General features: G+C 37.3%; 1 pseudogene; it reads left to right on the top strand.

Moving 5' to 3' along the window:
- Positions 1-1007: 1007 nt before the first annotated feature.
- Positions 1008-6932, top strand: LOC102924993 (adenosylhomocysteinase pseudogene; annotated as a pseudogene).
- The last annotated feature ends 13535 nt before the right edge of the window (positions 6933-20467 follow it).

The following is a 20467-nucleotide window of genomic DNA, read 5'->3' as shown; positions in this document are numbered from 1 at the left end:
ATGAACCAAAGACTGAGGGACCCCCAACTGGATCAGGCCCCCTGAATAGGTGAGACAGTTGATTGGCTTGATCTGTTTGGGAGGCATCTAGGCAGTGGTACCCAGTCCTGTGCTCATTGCATGAGTTAGCTATTTGAAACCTGGGGCTTATGCAGGGACATTTGGCTCAGTCTGGGAGGAAGGGACTGGACCTGCCTGGACTGAGTCTACCAGGTAGATCTCGGTCCTCGGGGGAGGCTTTGCCCTGGAGGAGGTGGGATTGGGGGGTAGCCTGGGGGGAGGGGAGGGGAGCAGGAGGGGGGAGAACAAGGGAATCCACGGCTGATATGTAGAACTGAATGGTATTGTAAAATAAAATAAAAAGAAAAAAAGGCCGGGCGGTGGTGGCGCACGCCTTTAATCCCAGCACTCGGGAGGCAGAGGCAGGCGGATCTCTGTGAGTTCGAGGCCAGCCTGGGCTACCAAGTGACTTCCAGGAAAGGCGCAAAGCCACACAGAGAAACCCTGTCTTGAAAAAAAAACAAAACAAAACAAAATAAAAAATGAAAAAAAGATAAGAATGTAGCACTGAGAAAAGATAACAAGCCATGTGGCTAAACATAGATAAGAATTATGGGTTAATTTAATTGTAAGAGTTATTACTAAGTTATAGTAATAATAACTTAGTAATAAGTTATTACTTATTACTAAGCCTGAGCTACTGACTGAGTATTTATAAATAATATTAAGCCTCCAAGTCAATTATTTGGAAAGCAGCTGCTGGATATTTGGGGACAAGTAGAAGAAAAGATTCCAGCTACAGAGGGGTACCTGTAAGTAGATTGTTACAGGGCTAAAGGTGAGACAAGAGAGATCATAATGAAATACAGAAAGGATAATGTGAATTACCCGAGTCCCTACCAGGATTTCTTCACAGGAATTCCAATGTGTTTCTAGGTATCAGGGACTCACAAAAAACCGAATTGGGATAGGGTAAGGGCAGGAAGCTTGGAGGGTCCACAGGGAGGATGAAAGTTGTGTCCATGCCAAGGTTGGTGGATTCTCCCATCAATGGAGATAGGGTGAGAGGAGAGAACCTAGACACAGATTTGGGGAAGAGTCTACTGAGACTGTAATAGAGGACAAGAAGGATCATGAAAATTGACTACCTGAGTACTAGCCCATTGTGTCCACTTGGAGTCCAAGGTATAGAGTGCTTTCAAGTAATTGGACATTACACAAAATCTCAGATCAAGTAGGATTATGTAATTTGAACATGTCTTTAATCTTCTTTTTTAAAATTCATGGTTAACCTACAATAAATGTACATCTCTCTGGGGTATGACATTATATTTCAACACATGAATTCATTGTATAGTGTTTAAACATGTAAATAATATTTAGCATATTACTGTAACTTTTATCATAACTTTGTGGTAGTGCTCTAAGTTTCTCTTCTAGCTGGTTTGAAATGTGTGCTACATCATGAATAACTTCAGCCATGCTATTTTACAAAAGCACACAATACTTCAACTTATTCCTATTGTCTACTTGAAACTTCCATGAAAACGGAAGATTTAGCAGCCTAAATTTTTAGTAGAATTTAACTATAAGACATAAAACAGGTAATATTTGTTTTCATAATGCTAAGCAGTCTTCATAAAACTTCAACAAATTAGTTTAACCTTACCTTGTTAAAATAATTAAAATTACTTTCACACTTAATACATTACTATCTAGTGTTTTGTTTTTAATTACATGCCATAGATGAATTCAATGACTTTTATGAACCTTTCATCTCCCGCCCACACAAATCTACCTTCTAAAGAATTGGTTGTCTGCAGAAGAGAAGGTGGACTGTTTGGCAAACTAAAATCTCATTGCCACACTGAATTTCTTGATTTTTTTTTTTTTTAGCAGACATAAGAATATCGTAGCAGATAGTACAGGGAGTAGTCTGCAAAAGGACTAGTGGTAGCTGTGAAGGAGACAATGGGAAGCATACTTAGTGGCCTTGGGAGGTAAATACTGAGGGCAGTCAGCAGATCTCTTACCACATGGTTGATCATCCAGACTCAGGCCTCATTCTGTTTTCCTCATGTGGTTCCTTCTCTGCCACTTTTCATGTTGAAATGTTTATAGGTGTTTCTTGTGAAAGATGCTTGAAAGCATAAGAGTTATGTGTAGAATAAGCTCAGCTCTTCAGAGAAAAGGTGTCATAAAGTCTAACACATAAGTAATAAATCAACTCAATGGATAGTGACTTTTTCTTGTCAGAGAGCAACTTTAACCTGATTCAGAATCTCTGACAGAATAAATAAAGTAAAAGTGAAACTCAATTTGTCTCACCCAATGACAAAAGACAGACATTTGGGTTAAACAGAGTTATCTACACCCTATCAAATGAAAAAGGACAAGAAATACCATTAATATCATCAAATCAGGTCTAATGATAAAAAGCTACATTCAGAACAGGTAACATTTTCTAGCTGAATATCTGTGCCTTAAAGAAAAAGTAATAGAGTCAACTCTTAGTAATCCTTTACCAAAAGTTAATTATGGAAGTAATTGGACATATTTTTAAAAACATAAACATAGTATTATGCCAGGAATATTAAAATAGATGTAATTGAATCCAGGTGTGGTACCCGACACTTGTAATCCTGTCAATCATGGGGCCAAGGCAGGAGCACTATTGCTAGTTGGAGACTAGCCTCGGCTACACAGTAATTTTAAGAGAAGCTTAGACAACAAATTGAGACTCAGATTCAAAGAAACAAAACTACATAATGACATTAACAATTAAAAAAGATATAAATGTAAGCATTATTTAACCATCAACTTGCCTTTTCTTTTCTACAAAGAGCAGTGTTTTCTGGCATTAAAAGCATTAGTCAAGAAAGGATTATATGTTTATATAAAAATAAGGAATATGGTCCTCTAGAGCAGTATTCTCAACCTTCCTAATGCTGTGACCCTTTAATACAGTTTCTCATGTTGTGGTGACCCCCAACCATAATTTTTTATTACTTTGTAACTGTAATGTTGCTACTGTTATGAATCAAAATATAAATATCTGATATGTAGGATATCTGATATGTGACCCCTATGAACCACAGGTTGAGAAATGCTGCTTTAGAATTATATGTTAAATATGTACATATACTGAAATTTTAATCTCATTGTCTCTGTTTCTGTTTTACTACAATTTTACTTTTGAAATACTGTAAAAGGTTTCAATCTTTGTTACTGGGCATAAATCTAATAGACAAATTATGTATTCATCCTGTTGGGACCTGACAGGCACACAGAGCTGAAGGAGTAGCCTAGATATATTAACTCAAAAGCTAACTTTTTGTACTACAGCTTTGGAAGCATTACTTATTGTGAAATAATCTTTTTTTACAGTGTGAAGATTTATCACTTGGATTGGTTTAATAAAAAGCTGAATGGCCAATAGCTAGGCAGGATTTCTGGGGCAAAGAGGACCCAGGGAAGAAGAAGAGCAGAGATGCAGAGAGTCTGCAGCCAGAGACAGAGGAAGCAGAAAAGCAGCATGGGCAGTACAGAATAAAGGTAATAAATCCATAAGACAAAAAGTAAATTAACAAAAATGGGTTAATTTGAGTTATAAGAACTAGTTAGGAACAAGCCTAAGCTATCAGCTGAACTTTTATAATTAGTAAATTTTCATTTGGTTACTTGGGAGCTGGCAAGCAGGACATAAAAATCCACCTACAAATGGTGCCCAACATCCAGCCATGTATATCCACGTAAGACCCGAGAAAGCTTTTAAAAAGGTCCTGAACACACAAAAATTGAGCCAAATGTGGCTTCCTAGTCTCATGTCCCTCATGCTGGCCCTGGTACAGAGACACGTTTTCTGGCAGCTGCCTGCGTGCTTGAACCACCAGTGCACCATGAGCTAAGCCATGTGAAGGGTTTAAGGGAAAAGGTTACAGACACGCAGTAAAACAGATTCAGATGGAAAAAAAAAACTTCTAAACAAGTTACAGTGTGTTTAACAATACGCATAGGTTTAGGGAGAAAATGGGTATAGACAGTCATAAAAAAAATGAATAGTTTAAAAATAATAAAGTCTTTAAAAAGAGAGTAAAGTAATAAAAAAAATAAGTCATGTAAGGATGAAAAATACACAAGGAGTCTGGATCCTATGTGTTGTCTTGTTAACTTTGAATTTTTTAAATGCTAATGTACAAAAAAACAATCGCTGCTTAGAGACACTGTATTATGGAAACTATTAAATTAAACCAACCTATATATTTTTAAAATGTCTTAACTTCAAAATGCAAGTCAATGTGTTGCACTGGGGGAGAGGTTATGCTTTTGTTTCCACAGGAAATGAAAGGCTGGTGATTCTTTCAAGATTAATAGACATCAGATTTGACTCTAGGAGACTTCCTGAATATCTTGGCTACAGACATGGGAGAAGAAACTAAAAAGACTACACAAGACAGGTGACATGTAAGCTGATCCCTTGACATGGGAACAGTGCTGAGATGAGATGAGATATGATAAATCTTGTCGGCTACGAGTCCTCAAGACTTATTATTACATGCCATCCTTTCATATGACATATAGAGATTTATATTATAGTTTGATTATATACAGTCCAAATGGACTTATACAGTTGGCAGATTCTTTTTACCTGCTCAAACATAAAACAAAAAAAATCATCTTTGACTTGTGTACATCACACATTCCATACTTGTGTTACTGCAGATATGTATGTTACTTTGGAAAGTTTATGTGATTTCAGAGCAAGGGGACCAGACACTAATGAAAACAGGTGGCCTAGGTGATGCAGCTTCTCAGAGTGCCTCTGTAGCAGTTTCCCCAGAGTTCTGCATCCAGAACAGCTTCAAGGATGCTGGATGAGATGGTCTAGACTCACAGACTACTCCAGACAGAACTTCAGATAAGCCTTGCACTTTCCCATTACACAGAGACTGGACAACAAATGATACAGCTAACTCTTCCCAGGACTTGACCATTATCCCAATTTTCCCAGAGTTTCCCAAAGATACTAATATCTCCAGGCATCAGGAGTCTAGAAAACACCCCAAGAGGTGGGGTGGATAGGTTTTGGTCATTTGATGGGCTATAGATGTTTTTGGGGGCGGGGGGTTGGTTACATGTTATTATTGGTCATGGTCAGGACAAAAGCTAAACAAAGGAGTTAGATTCAAGGATCTTTTCTGAAAGAAAAAATGGGGATGTAGTATAGAATGATGAGATAAAAGGGTGGTTTGTTGAGTCTACTTTTAAACAACCAGTAGCCTCAAATATTTTACACTGGTATAGCTAAAGAACTTGAAAATCACAAACATAAAATATAAAGGCTAGATTGTACCAGGGAGGCAGAAGGAGGATCCCTGTCACTTGCTGGCAAGCAATGAGTCTCAAAAAGTAAGCTGGAAATCTGTTGAGGGAGGTGCTGAGCATCCACTCTAGCCTTCACACACACATGCATACATATGTGCATGCACTCACACACCACCTACACACCTATGCATATGCCCATGCACACACAAAATCTCTCTTTCTCTCTCTCTCTCTCTCTCTCTCTCTCTCTCTCTCTCTCTCTCTCTCTCACACACACACACACACACACACACACACACACACACGAACACCGCAGCAGAATATTCAGATCAGTTTCACAGAAAAATGTATGTATAGAGAGTAAAACATTAATAATTTCTTTAATAATTAAATGCTAATTTTTAAAATATGTGATTTCTTCTCTCATCACACATTTACAATATATTTGTATTTATTATGCCATCCATGTGTCATCTCTGTGTCTTCATGAGACCTCTGGCTAACTGCACATGCCTGTGGCAACTGCTGTACTCACTGAGACTCCAGTGGCCCTGAGTTCCAAGGTACAGTGGTCCAGCTGTGATTTCTCTCCTCAGGATCATTCAGCAGCTGCCATTGCCAAGGCTGTCATTCCACTGTGTGCTTGGAGGGCTGAAACAGATGACATACATGTAGTTCATTGAGCAGATATTGCATTTCCAAAATGGACGGACCCCTTAACATGATTCTGCATGATGGTGGTGAGCTTACCAACATTATCCATACCAAGTACCCACAGCTTCTAGTAAGCATCTGAGGCAACCCTTAGGTATCTATGACTAGAGTATATAACCTCAATGAGATGGTGGCAACTGGGATACTGAAGGTAACTGCTATCAATGTAAAAGATTCTGTAACCAAGAGAAAGTTGGAGAACCTGTATGGCTACCAAAAGCCACTCATAAGTGGCTTTAAATGGACCTCAAATGTGATGTTTGTGGGTAAGGGGGCAGCAGTATCAGGCTATAGGAATGTGGTCAAGGGGTGTGCCCAGGCCTTGAAGGATTTCAGGGCATGAATGATCATCACCAAAATTGACCTCCTCAGTGCACTGCTGGGATTGGGAGATTACCACCACAGACAAGGCATGTAAGGAGGGCAACATCTTTGTCAACACCATAGGCGGTGTTGATATCATCCTTGATCAGCACTTGGAAGAAATAAAGGATGATACCATCGTAACACTAGACATTTTGATGTAGAGATTGATATGAAGTGGCTCAACAAGAACACTGTAGAGAAAGTAAACATCAACCCCCAGGTGTGTTGCTACTGGCTGCATCATCCTGCTGGCTGAGGGCCTGCTGGTCAACCTCACTTGTTCCATGGGCTGCCCCAGCTTTGTGATAAGCAACTCCTTCACAAATCAGATAATGGCCTGAATTGAGCTGTAGATCCATCCAGACAAGAACACTGTTTATCTTCCTGCCTAATAAGCTGGATAAGACAGTGACAGAAGCCTACCTAAACAAGCTGATGTGAGGCTGACCAAGCTGACAGAGAAGCAAGCCCAGTAACTGGGCATGTCCAATGACAGCCTCTTCAAGCCTAATCAATACTGCTACTGAGAGCCAGGACCGCCCTTCACCTTCCAGCTGCTGTCCTGATTCTAGGCCCTACTCCCCAAGAGCAAATGGGACCAACTCTGCAGTTACTTTGACTGTGATCCCCCCTGGGACCCAGCCTTTGGCCTCTGCTGTATTCCTCATACTATTCCATATGTGGTGAGGGGAACTGAGACATCTCAGTAAAAACAGAGGTTTGAGGAAGCAATCCACAGGACACATAGCTTGGGTTGTAGCTGGATGTTGCTAGTGGTGGTCACAAGCCCATACACTTTATCATCCATCCCCTCACTTGGTCTTTTAGATCCATGCTCTTGGTTTGCAGATCCACCAGTTTCTCAGCCTGAGACCTGAGAAGGAGCTTTACAAAAAGTCAGGAGCCACTGGAGGTTGAAGGTTCCTGAGAGTTTGGTTTATTTACCATTGGGCCAGCTCTAAAGCCTCACAATACTGAGTTTGGTGCTTTGGGTCCCTATTTCACAGGGGTTAGATAGATTAAGAGATAATCAGGAAAGGACAAGAAGTGACTGCTACTGAGAGGCGCCAGAAAAACAAATAGACAAAGGCCTGCCACTATTTTGTCAACAATCAAAAATTGACCAGGAATGTCATTTTTCAAGTTGATGAATGAAAAAAAAATCACACTTTCTGGTGTTGTCTTATATGGCAGATGGACATTTCAGAGCTGTCTGCACCAGAAAAGTGGAGAGAAAAAAAAGAAAGAAAGGAAAATGGAAACAAAAACTTGCTTGCAGAGGTTATTAGATCTGGTCCTCTAAGACAGAGCCCTCACATAACAATTCAAGCAAATCAGATTTTATTACTTCAAGAGAGGCAGCAGGGACAGACAAGCCCCTAGGCTCCCTTTGAAACCAGTGTGCCAGGCTGAGGAAAGCACCCAGGACAGCTGTGTACAAAATGCACACAGGCCGTGTGGGTGCACCACTGTTGAGGAGCCAGAAAGCACTGTGCTCTGAATTTTATGTCCTGGGTACCATGGAGCTCACTGAACAAAGCCAACAGCTTCCTGATAGGATAAAAGAGGACAGGTCACTGTTTCTCCCAGTATTTCTCCTTCGTCTGAAGTTGTTATGTTTCCACTACTTTCTACCTGAGCATTCAAGTGGAAAGCGGAAGACCAAGGTCAGAAAGGACATCTTGTGACCCATTCTTTTGGATTGCTTAAGGAAAAACACAATGTAAGGCAGTCCTTGTAAAACTACATTGTATAACTCCAATTTACCCAGCTCCACACTTGAGAAAGATTCCTGGATTAGGCCACAGAGGGAATTTAGGAACAGAAGGAAAATGAGGTGTAATTAGAAGCTGAATGTGGTGGGAAAGGATATTGATCTTTTTCAGTGTTGCCTTCTATAGGTCAAGTGGTTGCTGGCCATTCATGGTTAATGGTCTGTGTATAAAATAGAGGCAGCAACCCGGTCATGTCAAGTGCCACTAGCCTATGTATTTAAACTGCATGCTTTGATGTTCAGCCTTTCTAAATAATAAAAAAACTTATAAATCCACATATATATACATATATATATGTATATATATATAACAAATTTAAAGTGATTTTATATGATTCAGTGCTGAAAACAATTTGTAAATTTCAATTCAATCTAAAATGATAGATTATATAAAGGCTTAGGTGATTAGACATATAACTGCAAAAACCTTTTAAGTTAACACATTATATTTTATAACACATAAAGGTTACACGAAATTTTATTCCAGTGAATATCTACTGTATCTAGAGTTATGTGTGTCCAGATCATGTGTGTGTGTGTGTGTGTGTGTGTGTGTGTGTGTGTGTGTGTACACAGATGCAGAGACACCATGTTTGAACTTGTATTTATGACAATTTTGGGAAAAAAAGTAATTTAAATGATCTAACAATTATAATTTCTAATTTATTCATTGGTACAATGCAAAAGGCTCAACAAAACAATGTCTTCTTTTAAAACTACTACACATGACTCATGGCATTTTAAGTTCAATGTATTTGAAGAGATCACAGCTATATTTGTATTTTCAGTGCTTTAATCCTCTAAGTATTGGCCTTATAACTCACATTTAAAGTTATTTTCTGAACCTCTGACATGATTCCATTACTTTTTCATCTAGGCCTTTTTGTTTCTTATATGGAATCATTCTTGCCTCTATTACCTCTTGCTAATGTCAAAACAAAACCATGAAAAATCAGACACTAATATGAACCACAGAACTATCTTACAATCAATATTTCCTTATAAACACATCATGTTATATAGCATTAAATCAGTATTTATAACACAAAATGTATATAGTGTATCAATATTGGCTACACATTTGAGTTTTCCCACAGGGCCAAAAATATAGCCACTTGAGGTTTTGCCTGAATTTATCCTCACTTATAAAATCATAATTCATAACTTCATACATATTAACAATATTCTTATGGTGATTACAACCCAAGAACAGAACTATAGTCTTTAAGAGCCATTGTATAAGTGCATACATCTGTGTCTCATACTGTGCAAATTCAGATTCTAAGTGCCAACTAGGAATTTTAGAAAAAATACAACAAAGGTATATCAAAAGAATCACTATGAAAATGATAAAAAAAAAAGTGTCAGAGATTATGTTTTAAACATTGCCCCTCAAATTCAGTTGGGAGTAATTGTTAAAATTATCCAAATGTGTCCTCTGATCACTGATACATAAAATATTTTTATTTTTCAGTTACATCACTTTTGAATTTCATAACTTCCACTGTGCCTCCTGTATTTAAAAGGAGTAAATCATTTTGTACTGCAAATAGATAATAACTTGCAAATTAAAATAGATTTTATCATTATATAGCTAAGTGTAAGCATTTATTTTGTACAACTAATACATAATAATTCATTATCTAGAATATGAATAATTATTCTACAGCTTTGTAATCTATGCTTATAATGAGTAATTAATTCCAACCTGATGAATTTCAAATTATTCAGAGTCAACACCAGTAAAACTTCTCCACAGGAGCAATATTTGTTTATCCATTAAATGTAGAATGGTATAGGACTTCAAACTTGAGGACTCCTGTGTGGATGCTACACAGCCTAAGATCCTGCTTAAAGACTAAGATACCTAAGACATCACAGTGATAATATTTTCATAAACAGATACATTTCCAGGCTATCTAATAAGTCATTTCCAGGTACTTCAGAGATATGAAGTAAAAAAATCTTGTATCAAAAGTAGAAAGCAAAAGAATTAAAGAGACCCAACAGGATAAAACAAGCTATTAAGGGTTATTTGTGCACATATCGTATCCATTATTTTCCCCTTATTGAAAATAGATCATTTTTATCATATAATATATCCTGATTATGGTATCCCCTCTCTCTGCTCTCCCAAGGTTTTCCCCACCTGCACTCCCATCCAGACACATTTCCATTCTGCCTCTCGTTAGAAAACAACAGGCTTCTAAGGAATAATAATAATATAATATAATATTATAACACAACAGATTTGGACAAAAACAGGGAAGAAAGCTATCCCAAGAAAAGGCAAAAGAAACAGAGACTCACTCATTCACACACTCAAGAATCACATAAAACTACTAACTGGAAGCCATAACAGATATACAAAGGACCTGATACAGACCCATGTAGGCCCTGTACATGCTGCCTCAGTCTCTATGACTTAATATATGATTTGATCAAGCTGATATAGAGAGCTTTATTTTCTTGGTATTCTCCATCCCCTCTGGCTCTTACACTCTTTCCTGGCACATCTAATACCTCCACACAGCCAGATTCTTCACATTCCTTGTCAGGATCCAGGCTGAGTGAGTCTGTCTGATTCTGCCCTCCTAGAAAACTCCCAAAACCCCAGATCTACCCTCAAGCACCCAGAACACACATCCACCTGCCAGACCAACCTCCTATGGCCATTTTACTTGACTCTGCATAAGTACATTCAATTCTTAGGCCGAACACAGCCCAAACATTAGAAGTCCACATGCCCACATATTGCAAAATACAAAGAACATTAAAGATAAATAGTATGCTCCAAAAAAATTCATCAGTCCTATGAAAATGTTCACTAGTGAGAATTACCTAAATGAACTCTAGGACATAGAATTTAAAAGAGCAATCATAAATAAACTTCACCAAAGAATTTTAAGAAGACACAAAAAAACAGATCAATAAACTTAAAGGGAAAAAACACATTAGTGATGCTTGAGAAAACCCAAACAGAAGGTTAATGCAAATAATGAAGATGATCTTAGATTTGAAAATGTAATTCAGTAAAGATATAAAAACATTGAAGAAGATTCAAGATGAAATAAAGATGAAATTGAAAAACCTAATAACTCAACTAGAAAATTAAAAAAAAAATCCTTTACAAGTAGAATGAATTAAGGTGGAAATGGAACATCACAGCTTGATGATAAAGTAGAGAATCTACATAAAAAATAAAGGACATGAAAATATTAAAAATGAATGTACACACATGGGGGGTGAGAGACATACTGGAAATCTGTGGCAACATGAAAAGACTAAACCTTTGATTTATAGGAATAAACGAGAGAGAGGATTCCTAGGTCAATGGCATAGATCAGACCTTCAAAATCATAGAATAAAACTTCCCCAAAATAAGAAAATATATTTCTCTACAATATCAAGAAGCAGACAGCATACCAAATAGGCAATACCAGATTTTTTAAATTCTCCATGGCATGCCATAGTTTAAACACTAAGTATGTTCAAATACATACTAACATAGTTAAAACACTAAGTAAGAATAAATAAAGTGTATTGAAAGTGTCAATAGAAATAACACAAATCACATATAATGGAAAACCCATGAGAAAAGCAGATTTCTCAATAGAAAATTTGAAATCCAAAAGAACATGAACCAATGCCTTAAGTCCTAAAAGTCCTTAAAGGCCAACTTAGACTCATGTGCCTAGAAAGATATCTGCCATATTTTAAGGAGAAAGAAAATCTTTCCATGAAAAAATGTATATATCTAGCACACACAGAGATAAAGAAAATACAAGCAGCAATATTTTATCCTAAAGAGAGGAATCAGCACAACCAAGAAATTTTAGAAATTAAAACAAAGCTAAAAATAATATAACACAAAGGACTACTGAGAATACAAACAACAACACCAAAAATAACACAGTGACTGCAATCAACACAAACATTTCATTAATAACTTTAAATATTAGCAACCTCAATTCTCCAGTCAAAAAATGCAGGCCGACTGAACAGATCAAAATCCATGTAAATGTTATCTGCATGAAACACATGTCAACTTTAAAGATAGATACCTCCTTAGAGTGAATGAATGGACAAAAGCAATCCAATCAATTGGGATCAGGAAGCAAGCAGGCTTGCTCTCCTAGTATCCAACAAAATATACTTCAAACTAAAGCTTATCACATGGATAAAGAAGGACACTTCATTGTAATCAAGGGAACAATTGGCAATAGCAAGAAGACATTACTATCTGAAACATGTATGCACCAAACTTTGTGTATCCTACTTCATAAAAAGTTTATGACTGGAATTAAAGATACAGATCAACATCAACCTGTTAATAATAGGTGATTTCAGTACTCCATTTTTTCTAATAGACAGGTCATCTGGAGAAAACATAAGCAGAGAAACATTCTGATTTCAGATTTATTTCTGAATAAATGGCATTATACATCAAATGGACTTAACAGATACTTACAGAATATTCCACCCAAACACCAAAGAATATATATTCTACTCAGCAGCAAGTGGAAACTTAAAACTACAAATAGCAACAAAAAAGTCAGGGCCCAAATGGGTTCACACAGAATTCTACCAGGCTTTCAAAGAAGAATACACAATCAATTCTTATACTGTTCAGAAATAGAAGTACTTCCAAACTCTTTCTATGAAGCCTGTATGCTGTGGGATGTCATTCTGTATGCTGTGAATATGTGTTGCTCTGATTTGGTTGATAATAAAATGCTGATTAGTCAGTAGCTAGGCAGGAAATATAGGTGGGGCAAGCAGAGAGGAAAATTCTGGGAAGAAGAAGGCTGAGTCAGGAGTCATCAGCCAGACACAGAGGAAGCAAGATGACAAGGTAGAACTTGGTACCTAGAAAAGATACCAAGCCATGTGGCTAAACAAAAATAAGAATTATGAGTTAATTTAAGTGTAAGAGCTAGCCAATAAATAAGCCTGAGCAAATGGCTGAGCAGTTATAATTAATATAAGCTTCTGAATGATTATTTTATAAGAAGCTAAGGGACTGCATGGTTGAGCAGGACACAGAAAAACTTCAGCTACATTTGGCATACCAATGTGGGGCTCTCAAATTTCCATAAGGCCTGAAAGAGTTTAAAAGGGGGCTTCTAAACACACAATAATGAAGCCAAAAAAACAGCTTTCTGCTTCATGTCTCATGTGAGCCAATATATATAGATGCCAAGGTACAAAGATGTCATGGTGTGCAGACTTGAGCTACAATATGGCAGACTCACAGCGTATATATGGGCTTGAGTGCAGCATGGCAGATTCCTGCTGCAATACACAGTGGCATCTGCAAACTGTATAGCATGGTACATGGTGGATTTAGCTTTTGCTAGTGAAGAAGAAGAAGAGGAGGAGGAGGAGGAGGAGGAGGAGGAGGAGGAGGAGGAGGAGGAGGAGGAGGAGGTGGTGGTGGTGGTTTGGGGGCTATATGCTGCTAGATGGAAGCACAGACCCACTGCTTCACAGAGTCAGCAATGAGCATGGTTACACCAGAGCTGGCTGTAAACATAGTTCTACCATGTTGGAAAGCTGAGGTGGGTGAAAGCTGCCATTTCAGTCTTAGTCATGCTCCAGTTTAAAGCAATAGATTCACAATAAGACAGATTCAGATGGGATAAACCCTAAACAGTTTATAGTGTAAAATGTACATAGGCTTGGAAGACAGAAGAAAATGAATATAGACAGTTATATAAAGAAATAGCTTTAAAAGATAAAGTCTTTAAAGGGACAGTAAAGGTAACATGAAAAGCCACGTAAAGGTGGATATTACACAGAGAGTCTGGATTATATTGTCTTTGGGATTTTAAACTACAGAAAGACACTTGATTGAAAAGTCTACACAGTTAAACCAATATGTATATTTTAAAGGTATATTGACTTCAAAACTTTGATCTAAGGTTATGAAACAGAGGTTCTGCCTTTGTTTCCACAGAAGATGAGAACCTGTGGATTGCTTCCAGGCTTATATGGTTTGATCAAGGAAGAATCCTGAGAGGTCTCCAGATGTTCCAACATCCAGATCACCTTCAAGACAACTGGCTCAGACAATGCAACCTCACAGACTACTCCAGTCAGGACTTGATCATAATTCTTAATTGTCTCAGAATCCCCCTAAGATTGCCAGTGCCCTCAATGAGCAGGAAGTAGTATGAGAAACTATGCCCAAATTCCCAAAGTATTATTTATAAATGTTTATTTTTATTTAAAGGGGGTTGATTATAAATGCAATCTCTTTCTAAAGAAGAAAAGGGGATATAAACATGATAGGATAAAAGGATAAATTATTGAACCTACTTTTAAAGAGCAACAACTTGTTTAAAATATTTTACATTACTATAGATTTTAGTTTATTACAAATGTAAAGTTAATTTTGTTATACTGTATATATATTTTTCTACTCTCATTTAAAGTATTTTGTTTGTGCAACTCATTTGAAATTGCAATGTATAGTTGAGAAATACAAATTGATAATTAGTCATCTATGATAATCAAACTTACGGTCATGTTAGTTAAGTTTTCTAGATATATTTCAATTATGTAAGTAATCTTCAAATACTTCACAGACCTTCAGAATATGGCATTTAAAATGTTTTAAGAATTTTGACTTTCTGGACATTGAGACATGTCTGCTCTTGGCAACACCAATCTACTTTTAAAAAGATTTAAATCAACATTTAAATCTTGCATTGAAGAAACTCATTATGGAGTTTGTTTTCTTTGTGGCAAAAGTTAGCCACTGGACAAAAAATTTGCCCTTTCCTTGACTGCTTGACAAAATGTTGTATAAACTGGATATGCAGGACCCATAGGAAGGTGACCACTGAACTTTGCAAGGCGAGATGGTCCTTCGGGTTCCTGCTTCACAGAAGAAACTGCCAGACATTCTACAGGACACAGAGAAAAGTGCCTGAGATACTCTAGGTTTATAGGCTGAAGAATGGATGCCCCAACATTACAAAGGAACTTTGGATGATTATCTAGGCAGGCAGCTGTCTCTGTCATTTCTAGACTTTTGGAAGTTGCTTATAATGTACTTCCTGTTTACTTATAATATTACTTAGGTAATATTGAATCTTTCTAGGGTATTTGATGTAGTTGGAGACTAGATAGTTATAATTTCCCTTGGTTATGACAAAAGATAAGTTAGATATGAACCTTAGACTCACAAATATTCACTTTGAATTTGCCAAATACAAATAGACTAGATATTGTATCTGTAATTCTTGCTTGATAACTTTTTTGTTATTGTAATTTTACTATGTTAAAGTTAAAACCTTGCTTTTTGATTAGACAGAAAGGGGGAGGTGCTGTGGTATGTCGTTCTGTATGCTGTGAATATGTGTTGCTGTGATTGATTGATAAAATGCTGATTGGCCAGTAGCCAGGCAAGAAGTATAGATAGGGCAATCAGACAAGGAGAATTCTGGGAAGAGGAGGGCTGAGTCAGGAGTCGCCAGCCAGGCACAAGGGAAGCAAGATGACAAGGCAGAACTAAGAGAAGGTACCAAGCCACATGGCTAAATAAAGATAAGAATTATAGGTTAAGTATAAGAGCTAGCCAATAATAAGCCTGAGCAAATGGCCAAGCAGTTATAGTTAATATAAACTTCTGAATGATTATTTTATAAGCAGCTGAGGAACCACATGGCTGGGCAGGACACCGAAAAACTTTAGCTACACCTGTATCATTCTAATACCAAAACCAGGTAAGGATACAACAATAAAACTAAGGGCCAATATCCCTGATGAATGTTGATTCAAAAATACTCAATAAAATACTTGCAAAATGAATACATACATACATTGAAAATGTTATCTACCACCACAAAGTTGGCTTCATCCTAGAGAATCAGAGATAGTTCAACATACACAAGTCAATAAATGTATTAAAGCACATAAATGGACATAAAGACAAAAATCACATTAATATCTCAATAGAGCCAGAAAAAAATCCATTGATAAAATCCAACATGGTAAAAGATAATGTTATAGAGATAGTAGGAGTAGAAAGAACATATCTCCCTTTAAGAAACATTAAATATAAAGAAATCAACAGACAACATCAAATTAAGTGGTCAAAAGCTTGAAGCAATCCCACTGAAGTCAGGAATGAGACAAGGATGTCCATCATCCTCATTACTTTACTGTGCTTAAAGCATTAGCTGAAACAATAAGCAAAGAAAAGGAAATTAAAGGAATACAAACAGGGAAAGAAGAAATCAAACTATCCCTGTCTGCAAATGATATATGTAAGCAATCCAAAACTCTACTAGAAAACTTCTGGAAATGATCAATAAAAGCTTATGTCAGTCCCAGGAAAGGCCCTACAGTGAAACTTTTAAACCGAGTTGGAGCTGCCAAAGACTATAATAACTGTTGAAGTTGAACTGAATGAATTTTTCTTCATTGGGAATCCATGAACCTATGAAGACAAGGGTAAAATAATACAGCTTAAAATTTTTATGAGTGTCAGGTTGACAAGGGGTGGACTTATGATGGTTAATATAGATTGTCAACTTGATTGGGTTTGGAATCACCCAGGAGACAAACATGCCTAAGAGGGAGTTCCTAGAGGGAATTCATTTAGACAGGGAGTTAATTATGGGTAGATATTCTCACTACTGTTACACATTTCTAACAAAACCAGCTTAAGTAGGGCAGTGTTTATTTTAGCTCATGGTTTGTGAAAGGATATGAGGAAGGTTTGATGGCAGGGTTTTAAAATAGCTGGTCATTACATCAACAGCCAGGAAGCAGAGAGTTCCTGAATGCTGGGGTTTAGCTTATTTTCTCTCTCTTTTTTTATTCACTCTGAGATGACAATCAGTGGAATAATGTAACCAATAATTAGGGTGGGTCTCCAACTATGTGTTGTGTCCAAGGAATACAAGTCACAGATAAAGACACCTAAAGACTGACTGTCAAATGAAAGACTCCAACCTATTAAACAAATAGAAACCAAAAAAAGCTGAAATAACTATTATGGTACTTGGTAAAGTAAATGTAAATCACAACTAGTCAGAATCTATAAAGAATAGCATAACAGTAACAAAGAAAACATTTTATCACAATGGCATAATGATTTTAAGTATGTATGCACTAAATGAACCTTAAATGAAAATAGTATAATCTTAAATATAAAGGTCATAAGGTTTCCACCAGAAAACTCCTAAATTCAATACACAATTTGAGCAAAATAGTTCATTACAAAAGCATGCAAATCAGTAGCTTTTCTCCATACTAATAATGAATATGCCAACAAAGAATCCAGAAAAAATCTTCTTCACAGTTCCATAAAAACATAACAAGAAATAAATCTAATAAAGGATCTCAAATATCTCTACCATGAAAACAAAAATTGAAGAGAGCACATCCATTCTTGGATAATCAGAAATAATATTATGGAAATAAAAACATTATAAAATAAGTTAGTGCAATCTACAGATTTAACACAATCTCCATCCAAATTCTGATTAGGTTCTTCATAGAACAAGGAAAAAATACTAAGGTTATGATGAGAAAGACAAAATATCCCAAACAGCCATAGCAATCCTAAACACAAAAAAATTATATTGCAGATACCCAGTACCTGATCTCAGACTGTACCCCAGAGCCAAAATATCAAACACTGCTGAATACTGACACAAAAACAAACACAGAGACAAGTGGGAGGGAATGATAGATACAGGAATAAACATACAGGTGTGGGATCTAATAGTTACAAAAATGTCAAAAAGACACATTGGATGGGGAGAACAGTCTCTTCAACAAAAAGCACTAGAAAATTGGAGATTGATAGGTAAAATTAAAGTTAAATCCATAGTTTACACTTTGAACCAAAATAAATTCAACTGGACCAAAAATCTTAGAATAAAACCAAAAATTTTGAATCTTTTAAAGGGAAATACAGGAAAATATTTTAAGATACAGGCATAAGCAAGAATTTTCTGCAAAACGACATTGATAGCACAGGAAATATTCTCAGAACAAACAAGTAGAATTGCATGAAATTATAAAGCTCTTCACAGAGAAGAAAATAGTTATCAGCGTGAAAAGGCTCCAGAAAAAAAAAATCTGAAAAGGAATTTATGATGTCTACAATCTATATAGAAATCCAAGTATTAACACCAAAACCAAAATCATACCATTAATAAATGGGTTAATGGATTGAATAGACATTTCTGAAAGGGAAAATATAAATGGCTAATAAATGTTTAAAAATGTTTAATATCTTTAGCCATCAAATAAATGCAGACTGAAATTACCTATTCCACCTCACCCCAGGTAGAATGGCTATCATGAAGATGATAACAAATGCTAGTGACGATATAGAAGAATAGAAACATGTTGCTGGTAGAAATGGAGACTAATAAAGCTACTGTGGACATCAAAACCTAAAAGAACTACCATATGACCCAGCTGTATCACTTCCATGTGTACACCCAAAGGCTTCTATGCTGGGGGATGTTCTGTATGTTAAATGTGTTGCTCTGATTGGTTAATAAATAAAACACTGATTGGCCAGTAGCCAGGCAGGAAGTATAGGCGGGATAAGGAGAGAGGAGAATTCTGGGAAGTGGAAGGCCGAGGCAGAGAGACGCTGTTAGGGGCAGCCATGACAAGCAACATGTAAAGATACTGGTAAGCCCCAAGCCACATGGCAAAGTATAGACTAAAAGAAATGGGTTAATTTAAGATAGAAAAACTAGATAACAAGAAGCCTGTCACGGCCATACAGTTGTAAGCAATGTAAGTCTCTGTGTGTTTACTCAGTTGGGACTGGCGGGTGAGAGATTTGTTCTGACCGTGGGCCAGGCAGGACCAGGAAAACTCTAGCTATACTTCTAAATCAGCACACCATGGAGATAATTGCATACCCATGCCTGTTGCTACACTACTCACAATAGCTATATAGGAAGGCAGTCTAGTAGCTGACCACCAGATGAATGAATAAAGAAAATTTTATACATATTCACAGTGGGATTTTATTCATCTTTAAAGGAAAAAAAATATTAAAATTTCAGGAAAATGGGTGGAACTAGATATCTTTTTTAACTTTTCATTATTTTTTTTTGTGGATTTCATATCATGCATCCTGATCCTATTCATTTCCCCATCCCTTCATAGCTGCCCTCTTCTCTTGCAACCTCCCAAAATGAAATAAAATTTAAAAGAAAAAATAAAAACAAACAAAAAATCAAAACCAAACAAACAAACAAATCTCGGTGTGGAAGCTGTAGTGTAGCCCATAAGTCACACAGTATACACTTTAGTCTATATGTCTTTACTTGTAAGTGTTCATTGCTATGAGTCATTGGTCTGGTTTGAGGCCTCTGGCTTCTGCTACACTATCGATAACTAGGCCCTCCCTTGTAACACAAATCTTAGATGGTCTTTTAATAAAAAAAAAAAAATCCAGAGCCAGATATTGGGGTGAAAGCTGAAAGATCAGAGAAACAGAACAGCCAGTCACTAGTTCTTACCTCTATGAAATCCTCAGCTTAAAGAGAGTGAGTTCCTGTTTCCTCATGCCTTATATACCTTTCTCTGCCCTGCCATCACTTCCTGGGATTAAAGGGGGGTGTGCTTTCCGGTACTGGGATTAAAGGTGTGTACCACCACTGCCTGGCTCTGTTTCCAGTGTGGCCTTGAACTCATGGAGATCCAGACAGATCTCTACCTCCCAAGTGATAGGATTAAAGGTGTGTGCTACCACTGTCTGACCTCTATGTCTAATCTAGTGGCTGGCTCTGCCCTCTGATCCTCTGGCAAGCTTTATTAGGGCACACAATGTATCACCACACTCGCTCACTGGGACTCCTCTTGGATATTCTATTGTTGCCCTGTATCGTGGAGATCCTGCAGCTGTGGATCTGTGGGTCCAGCCCCTTCACAAATGAGGTAGATGTTAGGGTGTGCTAACTCATATTCCTGGTTCTGGACCTGCGTGGTAGCTGGATTGGTCAGCCTGCCTTTCCTCATTGACACCACCCAGACAAGCTCTCCAGCACTGTCCCAGCTAGCTCACCCAATGCAGCAGGCAGCAAGAAGTGGCACCAATTCTTCTGCTCTCATGCCCTCAGGGCCGGCTCACCGCACCTGCACCACCAGGGCCAGCTCTACTGTTTTGCCTAGGCGAGGTGCAGGGTCCACTCTCCCAAGTGCTGCAGTTGGTGAGGGAACTGGAGATCTTAATGTTAACTGCATAATCCAGACTTAGAAGAAGAAAATCTTATACTTTCCTTCATGCACAAAATCTAC

The sequence above is a fragment of the Peromyscus maniculatus genome, chromosome 13, assembly GCF_049852395.1.
Source record: "Peromyscus maniculatus bairdii isolate BWxNUB_F1_BW_parent chromosome 13, HU_Pman_BW_mat_3.1, whole genome shotgun sequence".
Classification (NCBI taxonomy): Eukaryota; Metazoa; Chordata; class Mammalia; order Rodentia; family Cricetidae; genus Peromyscus; species Peromyscus maniculatus.
The sequence above is the reverse complement of the archived record's forward strand: the minus strand, read 5'-3'. Positions and strand labels throughout refer to the sequence as shown.